We start from the raw sequence: 7,204 nt of genomic DNA on the forward strand, positions 1-7,204 counted from the left end.
TAGGGTCCACCTTATGAAAAGCTTCACGTGGGGCCCTTGGCGTTGGAGAGGAGAGGCCATAAAGAGAACTGGTAAATACAGCCCTGGTTTTTGAGGAACTGACAGTCTGAGGCAGGAAGAGAAGCAAAGAACGATCCTGAGAAATCATGAAGGAACTTCTGTGCAAATGGGTTTAGGAAGCACAAGGGCACGGGGCGGTGACCATGGAGAGAGCAGAGGTGCTGCAGCCCTAGGGGGCAGGGGGAAGCAGAGGGGAATTAGCTGTGTCCTCTAGGGAGTTACTTAACCTCTCTAGGCTTTAATTCCCACCCCCATCCCCACATCCCACAGTGAAACAGTAACACCTACCAGCTCAGTTGCTTTGAGGATTAAATGACAGAATGCATATAAGATGTCTGGAGCAGCATCTGCTGTCAGTGGCATCTGTCACAATTATTATTGTCAATAGGATGGAACCGCGGACCAACCATGATGCTGTCTTTCATATTTAGCCTTCCACTGTGAGGAAGGCCTGCTCTGAGCTCCCTCACTCCCTCACTCCCTCAAACCTTGGGTTTTCCTTGGAATCTGCAGCACCAATGAATGGCTGGACAGAGGGCAAAGTGCCATCTGTGGCCACCAAACAGAACAGAATGAGGCTGAGAGGTCCACTTGAGGGTAAACCTCAGAACTGCAACCTCAGGGACAGAGAGCATCACTCACTTTCTACCCCCAGCCAGCTGGCTGGAACGGGTTGGCAGACTGAGAGGTTGCATGATGAGTAGTTACGAGCATAGGGCCAAACCGGGTTCAAATCTCAGCACTGTCACCATTCATATCCCCTTGGGAAAGTGACCTTAACCTCGCTGCATCTCTGTTTCTTGATCTGTCAGATGGAGATAATCATAGTGTTGTTGTGAGAATCAGAGGAGTTAACACATACAGAGGGGTCAGAACAGTGTCTGGCATGGAGTCAACACACTAAAGTGTTTGCTATTCTTTTTAAAAAAAAAAAAAATTATTTATTTATTTTGGCTGCACCGCGTCGGTATCTTTGTTGCGGCACGTGGGATCTTTAGTTGCGGCATGTGGACTTTTAGTTGCAGCGCGCATGTGGGATCAAGTTCCCCGACCGGGGATCGAACCACGGCCCCCTGCATTGGGAGCGTGGAGTCTTACCCACTGGATCACCGGGGAAGTCCCTGCTATTCTTATTTAGCAGAGATCCTTGGGTATGACGTTCTGGGTTTTGTCCCTCTCCGATAATTTTTGGGGAGGTGGCTGGCCTGTGTATGGTAGTGTGAGGGGGGGTTGTGGCGGCAGAGGACTGAAGACACCCAGGTGGGCAGGCAGAGCCCTGCCTTTGCCCTGGTCTGTGGGTTGTCAGGGAAGGGGAGGATAAGGCTGGTTGCCAGGAGGGAGGAGGATGTGCTTGTCCAAGGTCGTAAAGTTCCTTTGAAGGACTCTCACGAATTTTCTAGGAACATCCATGAGGAGCTCGGGGCCCTGCCCAAGGTGTCATCTCCTCTTGCAGGTGGAGAATGGCTGTGTCTACATGACTCTTCTGGGGCAACATGCCCACCAGCTGCAGCCTCTGCTTCCCAACCCGCCAGCAGCCCCTCAGCCCAGGCACTGGTGCCTAAACCTTACCATGGCAACATCTGACTTTTCCCACCACTACTTTTCCCTCTTTCCTGTTCCTTCTTTACTTAAACAAAACAAACAAACAAACAAGCAAAAAACCCTTGTTGTGTCATATCTAGTCTTGTAAGTCACTTTAGGTTGCTCTTGCAATAGGCAGAGTATAAATAAACAAACTTGTTCCTGGAGTTCTCGTTTACCTTTCTTGAAGTTTTTACAGCAGTGATTTTCAAACATATTTTTTTCAGAGAAATCCCCCCCGCTTTTTTTTTTTTTTTTGATGTGGACCTTTCTTTTAAAGAAGATGTTGGGTGTAGGAGTTTATTAATTTATTTTATTTATTTTTGCTGTGTTGGGTCTTCGTTTCTGTGCGAGGGCTTTCTCTAGTTGTGGCAAGCGGGGGCCACTCTTCATCGCGGTGCGCGGGCCTCTCACTATCGCGGCCTCTCCGGTTGCGGAGCACAGGCTCCGGACGCGCAGGCTCAGTAATTGTGGCTCACGGGCCCAGCCGCTCCGCGGCATGCGGGATCCTCCCAGACCAGGGCTCGAACCCGTGTCCCCTGCATTAGCAGGCGGATTCTCAACCACTGCGCCATCAGGGAAACCCGATGTGGACCATTTTTAAAGTCTTTATTGAATCTGTTACAATATTGCTTCTGCTTTATGTTTTGGTTTTTTGGCCATGAGGCATGTGGGATCTTAGCTCCCCGACCAGGGATCAAACCCACACCCCCTGCACTGGAAGGCAAAGTCTTAACCACTGGACTGCCAGGGAAGTCCTGAGAAATCCTTTTTTAAAAAAAGTTTTTAATTTTTGGCTGCGTTGAGTCTTCACTGCTGCTCACAGGCTTTCTCTAGTTGCGGCGAGCAGGGGCTACTCTTTGTTGTGGTGCGCAGGCTTCTCATTGTGGTGGCTTCTCTTGTTGCGGAGCATGGGTTCTAGGCGTTTGGGCTTCAGAAGTTGTGGCGCACTGGCTTAGCTGCTCCACGGCATGTGGGGTCTTCCCGAACCAGGGCTTGGACCCGTGTCCCCTGCATTGGCAGGCGGATTCTTAACCACTGAGCAACCACGGAAGCCCCCGAGAAATCCTTTTTCAAAAATGAAATATTTCGGGCTTCCCTGGTGGCGCAGTGGTTGGGAGTCCGCCTGCCGACAAAAAAAAAAAAAAAAAAAGAAATATTTCATAGAAGCTCTACATATATTATATACACCTCGGGTATTGCGGGCTCGGTTCCAGATCACCACAATAAGGTGAATATTGCAATAAATCGAGCCTCACAATTTTGGGGGTTCCCCAGTGTATATAAAAGTTATGTTTACACTGTACTGCAGTCTATTAAGCCAAAGTATTATGTCTAAAAAAATGTATTAAAAATATATAAGGGGCTTCCCTGGTGGTGCAATGGTTAAGAATCCGCCTGCAAATGCAGGGAACACGGGTTCGAGCCCTGGTCCGGGAAGATCCCACATGCCGCGGAGCAACTAAGCCCGTGTGCCACAACTACTGAGTCCACGTGCCACAACTACTGAAACCCACGCGCCTAGAGTCCGTGCTCCGCAACAAGAGAAGCCACCACAATGAGAAGCCTGCCTGCCGCAATCAAGAGTAACCCCTGCTCGCTGCAACTAGAGAAAGCCCGCAAGCAGCAAAGAAGACCCAACGCAGCCATAAGTAAATAAACAAATTTATTTAAAAATATATAGAGAAAATAAAAATTTATTAAAAATATTTTATCACTAAAAGGTGCCAAAATAATTACAATAGTAACATCAAAGATCACTGAGCACAGATCACCATAGCATAATAATAACAAAACAGTTTGAAATATTACAAGAATTACCAAAATGTGACACAGAGACATGAAGCGAGCAAATGCTATTGGAAAAATGGCACCAATAGACTTGCTTGATGCCAGGTTGCCACAAACCTTCAGTTTGTAAAAAACACAATATCTGTGAAGCACAATAAAGTGAAGTGCAATAAAAAATAAAATGATATATATATGTATATATATATACACATATGTATATATACATACATATATATCCATATATATGTATATATATATCTTGCTCAGTTAAAGCAGGAGAAGGACCCCGAGCACCCAGGCCCTGGCCGTTCCCTTTTTCCTGAGGCATCCTTACCAAGCCTTAGCTCTGGGGATGCCTGTTTTTAGACCACCAGTCTGTTCCATGGAAAACATGCTGCAATATTTAGTATGTCATTTTGATGCAAAATGTAAGGAAGTGAGATGGTTTCTTATGACCTTTTGGACAATTTGCTAACTAGTGGTGGAAAGCTAAAGAATGAAATGCTAAAGAATTCACTAGTGTCTAACAGAAAAGAACTGTGAACAAAAACAGGTCTTGGGGTTTCCCTGGTGGCGCAGTGGTTGAGAATCCTCCTGCCGATGCAGGGGACACGGGTTCGTGCCCCGGTCCCGGAAGATCCCACATGCCGCGGAGCGGCTGGGCCCGTGAGCCATGGCCACTGAGCCTGTGCGTCCGGAACCTGTGCTCTGCAACGGGAGAGGCCACAACAGTGAGAGGCCCGCGTACCAAAAAAAAAAAAAAAAAAAAAAAAAAAAGTCTTATTTACTCTTCTATTATAAAAGATAATCATTGTGAGTTTAAGTAACAATTTGGTCTTAAATATTACTGATGGAATGTCACAGTTAAACGTGGGTCCTTCATGTGAAATGTAGAAGAAAAAAATTCAAAAGTCATGATGGAACAGAGTTTTAACTGATAACTGACACAACATCTATATCAGCTGCCTCTGTCTCCCCCATACCAGTGAATTCCCCATTCCTCAAAATGCCTCCACTTTCCGGTCTCCCTCCTTAAAGAGGGTTTAACCCTCTTTCTTCTCAACTCCCAACTCCATGAAGCCTCTTGTAACCTACCTAGTCCAAACCTTGTAGCACTATGTCAAGCACAGGCTGCTCTGAGTTAGGATGCGGGCCTGGCTCCCCCAGGGAGGGGATAACGTGGTGTCTGAATCACTTTGCACTTAATGGTCAGCCTACACTAGGGCAGTGGCACCGAATAACTGCCACCGTTATGCTCTAATTCTGCCTGGTACCTAACACAGTGCCAGCTTCTAAAATAATTCAGACTTTTATGGCCGTGTTGGTCTAAGTCAAATATATTAATATCATATATCAAAACATCTTCTTGAGACCTAAAATTAATTTTTTTCTTCTGATTAAAAAAAAATTGAAGCATTTTTTTAAGCCTCCCAAAATTCTGTGGGCCCTTGGCACTTGGCAGGTATATAAGGCTACTGCTTGCTAGCTATGTGGACTGGGCAATTTACTTAACTTCTCTGGGGTTAGTTTTCTCATTTGTAAAATGAGGATAATAATAGGACCCAATTTGCAAAATTAAACGTTATCTATTACTTGTTTTGCACAGTTAAAATTTGGGAAGCACAAAGGATAAGATCTTAATTTCTTCTTGTGCTCTGATCCAACCTCAAATCTAGTGTTTCACTGTACTCTTGGCAAAAACAGACTTCCTATTTCAAAGGAAAAGCACCACAAAAAAACAAATGAAACCAAACCAAAAGCCCTTTCTGAGACATCCGAGGACTCTTGCCAAGCACCAGCTTGATGAGTTCACAGTAAATGAATCAGAGACACACGGTTTAGATTTCCCTCTCAAAGCCCTAAGAGGGAAACAGGAAGGCGAGGATTTCAGAGAGCTCCTGGGTGTGCCAGCCCCACTCCACCAGCTGAGCGAGAGATCAGAGTGTCCAAGAGCCCCTCAGACATCCTTCCCCTGGGCTCAACTCACATTTCTCATTTGAATGTGTCCCGCCCCAGAGAGTAGATGCCATCGAGGGGCCCTGACAAGAAACCAGATAGTAAACACGGCACCCCAAACCCACTATTTGGTTATTGCTTAATCCTCCACCTCTATTCCATTCATTTCTAGCTGCAGACAGGTAGGATTTCTAAGAAAGATCTGGGGGGTGGAGGTGGTGGATTGGCTCTCTGTGGGCGATGTTTTCCAGGAAACTCAGCTAGCTTCCTGAGAGAGGTCATACACTGGAATGTTCTCAGGGGCTGGCAGGGGAACTCTGGAATGACTCAAGTGAGGACCTGAACCAGGAAAGGGTGGGTTATGGCCTAAAACCACACTCTCCTCTCACTTTGTCAAACTGCGTCCATTTTACTTACAGCTTTTATCCCCTACCCCGATAACCAGGAAGACTTCCTAGATGAACTAGAAGCCATTTCCACCCCAGGTCACGCTCACACCTCCAAGACCCTCATTTGCATATGCCGTTAGATTTTATTGACAGCTGAGTGATCTGTGAATAGCTTCAGCAGGGTCCACTAATGGAATCCACTGAGTTGGATCGCAGCTTTTAAAAAGATCTGCTCGACATCCAGTTTGGTTGAGCCCCCCGCCAGAGCCAATTTGTCAGAAAGTCAGTCAATACACGTGGAGTGATCGTGCACTGCTAGCAAGTCCTTTTGCCAAGCACTGGTTAGTGCAAGACCGAGACAGATGTTAAAGAAAGACCTGACCCTGACTCCTAGAGATGGAGAAGTCAGGAAAAATATAAACGGAAGCCACAAAGAACTCCAGACACAAACATCTACAACCTGACTTGTTAACCTGTGTGGTCATGCCCAGCAGAGGTAAGTGTTCCACACTGTCTTAATCTGGCTAAGGGTCTAGAGGCAGCTTCTTCCTCTCTGCCCACGCAGGCCTTTATATGGAGCACACAGTATCTCCAATCCTAAGTGGAAACAGAACAAGTTTGGCACTACCGCTCACCCGCTCTAGACATCCCCCCAGCCCCAGGAAGCAGGAGGGGCTTCCTGCCTAGAGGAGAGTAAAAGGCTCTCATCACTCAAAACTGGGCATCACGCATCCCACAGCAGAGAAGGGGAGCGCTCAGCAATTGCATCAGCAGATCTGTGTAAGAACCCACCACCTGGAGAAGACAACATGAATGCAGAATTGTAGCTGGAGGCTGTGGTTTGCGGTGACCACTGTGACCCACTCTAATTATCATGCAACAGGAGAGGGCCTGTGCTGGGCGTTTTGGAGCACAGAGATATATAAGACAGCTCTCTGGCCTTGGGACATCCTATATGAAGAGTCAACCAAAAGCACAAGGCTGTCTGCATTCAATGCCAAATGACTGATGTGCACAGTGTATCAGAGGAAAAGAAATAATAATGATAACATTTATTGAGCACTTCCTATGTGTCAGAGCACTATTCTAAATGGTTTATATATATTTAATTTTTCCAACAACCCGTAAGGTGGGTACTAGTATTATTCTCATTTTATTGATGAGAAAAGTGGGGCTCAAGGAGATTAAAGAATTCACTTGGTGTCACATGATTTTTAATGGTAGATCCAGGATTTGAACTCAAAATTTCACTCCCACAAGCGTGTTTTTCTTAAGAGATGGGAAAGGACTCTGGGAATGAAAGGTGACAGAAGGCACAAGACTCTGACTCTTTTTTTTTTTTTTTTTTTTTTTTTTTGCAGGAGACGCCTCTGTTGTTGCCTCTCCCGTTGCGGAGCACAGGCTCCGGACGCGCAGGCTCCGGACGC

This window comes from Physeter macrocephalus, chromosome 4, assembly GCF_002837175.3.
Source record: "Physeter macrocephalus isolate SW-GA chromosome 4, ASM283717v5, whole genome shotgun sequence".
In the NCBI taxonomy this organism is placed as follows: Eukaryota; Metazoa; Chordata; class Mammalia; order Artiodactyla; family Physeteridae; genus Physeter; species Physeter macrocephalus.